The following is a 5,067-nucleotide window of genomic DNA, read 5'->3' as shown; positions in this document are numbered from 1 at the left end:
GTCTCTCTCTTTCCTTGTCTGTCTCTCTCTTCCCTTCTCTCTCCCGCTCCCACAACCTACATCCTCTTAGAGAGATCCTGTCTTTTCATCCTTCAAAACTTACCTCAAACATCTTTGGGAGGGTATAGCTCAGTGGTAGAGTGTGTGCCTAGGATGCACGAAGTCCTAGGTTCAATCCCGGACCTCCACTAATGATAAGTTAATGATTAATTAATTAATTAAACCTAGTTCCCCCCTAAAAAAACTTATCTCAACCATCTCAAAATCCATCTATCCATAACTCCATATGTATAACTCTCATGGAGAGCTTATACTGTGACTCCCTCACCTGTCTGTCTCACCTGCGGGGCTGTGATCTTCAGGGTATTTTTCTTTTACAAGCTATGTGTATACAACTCAAGTTCCCAACAATGCCAGTGAAACAGATTTTTGAAATTGTGGCATATTCATACAATGGGATGCCATTCAGCAATAAAAATGAATTACTTGCTCAGTCAACAGAGTGGCTAAATCTCACAAGCATAATTAAGTAAAAGAAGCAGTTACTCTATTAGTTTTCCATTTATATAAAGTGCAAAACTAAATTATGCCCTTAGAAATCAAAATAGTGGTTACCTTGAGGTAGAAAATGACTATAAGGGGGCACAGGTGGGGCTTCTGGTGTGTTGGTCATAATCTGTTTCTTGACTTGGGTATGTTTGCTTTGTAAAAACTCATCAAGTTTTCCATAATTTTTTTGCACTTTTGTGTATGTGTTAAACTTGAGTAAAGGCAAAACTAAAGTGATTAACCATAAAGAAAAGCAAGGAAGCACATACCATAAAATTCAGGATGAGAGAGAGGGAGCTATGATTGATAAAAGTCACCTAGAGGACGTCTAGGGTGTTGGCAATGTTCTATTTCTTAATCTATGTGGTGTTTATGCAGATGTTTGAATTATAATTATTCTTTAAAAATGAATATATGTTTTATGAACTTTTCTGTATGTATATTATATTTTACCATTAAAAAGGTTTTTATAAGTACATACATTTTCAGACTATATTTTGTAAACCAAATAGTGCAAAAGAAAAGCAAAGTGCAATAGAGTATCTATAGTATGCTATCTTTTATGCAAGAGAAAAGTAGAAATGAAAAAATATATTGTTAATTTGTGCAAAAGAAACACAGTTTTAAGTGTAAACCAGAAACTAGTGGGATTTATTACCCACAAGGGATGAGTGGGAATAGGGTGAAAAGGATGGGAGAATAGGAATGGAGTACAGGGGAGGTGGGGAGTGACACTTTTCTGAGTATAATTTTTGTATGGTTTTGACTTTTAAAATCATGCTATTGTTTTATGTAATCATAAAATCATTTTTCTTCCCAAAGATGGGAAGAAAACAAACAGAAACAAATGAGTCTATTTCAAATTAATAACATTACATTGAAGGGAAGAAAAAAAACCTGTAAGCAAATATTAAACCCTAGTTAGTAGCTTTATTTTTCACAATGGTGGGTTAGCAGTTCTGAAGCTACTATATGTATATCCTAGGATTGAACAAATAAGTACACACATTGTGGGTAATGAGAACCAGATTTCTCACTGTCAGAGAGGGGAGATAGAAATATGGAAAAGGGGAAAGGCTAAAATGAATCTTGTGTTTTGAGATTAGAATTGGAGTACCAGTATGAATTCATGATTTTAAGATGATATAGAGATTACATAGATAGATAGAAAGATAGATAGATAGATAGATAGATAGATAGATAGATAGATAGATAGATAGATACATAGATAGATACATAGATACATAGATAGATACATAGATAGATACATAGATAGATAGATAGATAGATAGATAGATAGATAGATAGATAGATAGATAGATAGATAGATAATGTGTGTGTGTGTTTATGAATATATACATACACACCAGCTCTGTCCAATGAGATGAATTAGAAGCAGTAATCCCTAGTTACAGCAAGGAGCGCACTTAATACACAAATCTTGGTGTCTCTACCAAAAGGAACCAAGGCTGGATTCTTGGAGAAATGGCTGATTCCAGAGGTGGGGCATGAAAAATACAAGATGAGCCTGGGACACCTGATGTTCCAGAAAGTAAGGACGTGCTTAAAGAATGATGGGCATATCAAAAGGACACAAAAGAAAGCTTGTATAGTCTTCCTTTGTCAAATCCCGGGACAATTTGGGCAGCACACAAAAAATGAATGTAGCAGTTTATGATGCATTGAATAAAATAGGAATCCACAAATGCATATAACTAAAGGAAGGAAGGAAGAGAGGGAGGAAGGAAGGAGAGAGAAGGAGTTCATCCTTATTGTAGAATGTGAACTCTAAATGTAGAAGGAATAATAGAGTTAGAAAAATCACCATTTGGCAACCACCATAGGAATAATTGTTTCAGCCAAGTGCAGTGGCATTGGGTGAGAGTGATGGCAAACCATGGCTTGTTATTCCATACACTTCTGTGTTGTTTGAGCTTCTCACAGTGTGCATGTTCTCATGCATCACTTGTGTAATTAAAAATGTGTTTATTCTTTTGACATGCTGAGGGACAACTGTTTGTCACTGTCAGTGCTTGCTGCAAGATAATGGGAGATAAATAAGTCACACTGAGGTGGCACCCAGGAGCACTGTCTTCTGAGAGACAGAGATAAGAGCAGCAGCTCTAATTAACTGTAATACCGAAAAATACACTAGAACATGGTGATAAGTGGGATCTCTCTTGCCTGAGTACCTCAGCAAGGTGCTGGGAATATAATGAGCACTCAATACATGCTTGCAGAAGGTGTAAAACAGTATATTCAGTCACTACCTTTGTGTTAGAAAGGGGAGAATGCAATGTATAATTATGATATGAGTCTATATAGTTAGACATATATAAGCATATAGGTAGATACTTGTATTTTCAAAGAGAAACATGGGAAGGATAACCCCAAAACAAATTTTTAGAAAGTAAAGGAGAGGGTGACACAGGGTGTAGGGACAGGATGGAAGTTATGTAGTTTAATTAAATTCTTCTTTTGGGGGGAAATAATTAGGTATATTTATTTACTTATTTAATGGAGGCACTGGGGATTGAACCCAGGACCGCGGGCATGCTAAGCACACACTCTACCACTGAGCTATACCCTCCCCGCCTGAAGTTATACAGTTTAGAATATACATTGGAAATATAAAAATGTTTTACATATTCAAAAATTGAAATTCGATTAAAAATTTAAAAACCAATCCCTAAAAATTGAAAACAAATTGGAATGTAAAACCCAATTATATCACATTTATGACATAGCTTCCAAAGATAATATTACTCCCAGCAACTTTAGAACACTGTGTTTTGAATGCATACCCTTAATGGAATATATTCCACGGACAAATAGAGCTGCTAAGAAATCTTAGATTTCTTTCAGGAGTCTAATTGTTGGTAGAAATATTGGTTTTGTTGCTTTATTGCAAAGAAGCCATTATATAAATGTTATTAGGAACCAAGATTTTCAGTGTAAAAGTGCCACTTTTGAAGTATAAAATTTTAAAATTGCACAAACACCTTAGAATATTAATTTTGAATTGGAAATATCATGTGATCCAATGACTTTTTTGTTTCTCTCAAAGAAAAAACATTCTTGCTCTGTTCATTGAAAATACCTAGAAGCAGTAACACCCACTATCAGTGCACACCTTTAGCACCCTTATCTTGTTATCCAAATACATCTCAGCTAAAAAGAACCAGGACTCCTTGGAGAAATGGCTGATTTCAGATCTGGAGCAGGAAATGTCTCATATGAGCCTGGAACATCTTTTCATACTTGAAATCATGAAAACTTTCAAAGTTTTACTAGTGTCATGTCAAAAAAGTACAGGAGAAAACTTGAAAGGGTTCCCACTGGCCAAATGAGGGACAATTGAATCATCAAATAGAATAATAACTACAATGGATCAAAACACACTAAATATTTTTTAAATTTTTTATTGAAGTATAGTTGGTTTACAATGTTGTGTTAATTTCTGGTGTACAGCATAGTGATTCAGATAGATAGACAGACAGACAGATCTTTTCATAGTCTTTTCCATTATAGGCCACCACAAGATATTGAATATAGTTCCCTGAACTATACAGCAGGACCTAAAAATATGGAACACTTTACGAATTTGTGTGTCATCCTTGCACAGGGGCCATGATAATCTTATCTGTGTTGTTCCAATTTTAGTGTATGTGCTGCCAAAGCAAGCACACTAAATGTATTTTTTTAAAGAAGACAAAAACCATGAGTTCATAATGACACTAAAAACAAGAAGCAAAAGAAAAAGTTTAAACAAAAACCTCATTTGAACCATTGGAACCATAGGGCATCAATTCCTTACTCTAATGTTGGCATTTGTAATGACAGAATTATATCTTTATCTTGTCTTTTCTGTATTAACTGCATCTTGAGTTGATGAAGGAAAGTTTTTACTTACATAAAAATGCCAGTTAATAAATGTACAAAAGTGATAGAATTTTTTAAAAATTACCACTCTGCAAGTTACTGATTCAGGCAACACTCATCAGTAGATGAAATCATGAAATGAAAGGTTGATGGGAAATTTTCCATGGAGGGATCAGGCTATTACCACCTTAACCCACTGATGAATTTTAACATCATTAAAGCAGGACCACCAGATATTATATGCCTCCTGGTATGAAATAGGAATCTCATAGCACCATCTATGGAGTATTCTTGCAAATAATGATAATGATGATGATGATGATGATAATAATAATAATAATAATAATAATAATAATAATAATAATAATAATAATTACCTGAATGCAACAGAATCCTTAGAGCTAACTTCCATCTCCAGGAAAAGTGGGGAGTAAAGAACGTGTTAAATGACACCACAAGGGAGCAAACAGAAATTCAGATGTCCTTCTACAGCACAACTGCTGTCAAGGGCATGACACAAAAAGTGGGAAGAGAAGACTTGCTCTAAATTAAGGGACCCTCAAGAGACGTATCAAACAATGCAAGATGTTCTAATTAGAACAAGCCCACTGTAAAAAGACATTTGATTATGAAGAT

General features: G+C 34.8%; 1 non-coding gene across 1 annotated transcript; it reads right to left on the bottom strand.

The window, feature by feature from the left end:
- Window positions 1-4,129: 4,129 nt before the first annotated feature.
- LOC116151140 (U6 spliceosomal RNA) lies at window positions 4,130-4,236 on the bottom strand. The gene has a single exon (XR_004134916.1). It is a non-coding gene; the product is annotated as a U6 spliceosomal RNA (small nuclear RNA).
- Window positions 4,237-5,067: the final 831 nt, after the last annotated feature.

Source organism: Camelus dromedarius, chromosome X (assembly GCF_036321535.1).
Source record: "Camelus dromedarius isolate mCamDro1 chromosome X, mCamDro1.pat, whole genome shotgun sequence".
NCBI classification, from domain to species: Eukaryota; Metazoa; Chordata; class Mammalia; order Artiodactyla; family Camelidae; genus Camelus; species Camelus dromedarius.
This window is presented reverse-complemented; position numbering and strand designations above follow the sequence as displayed.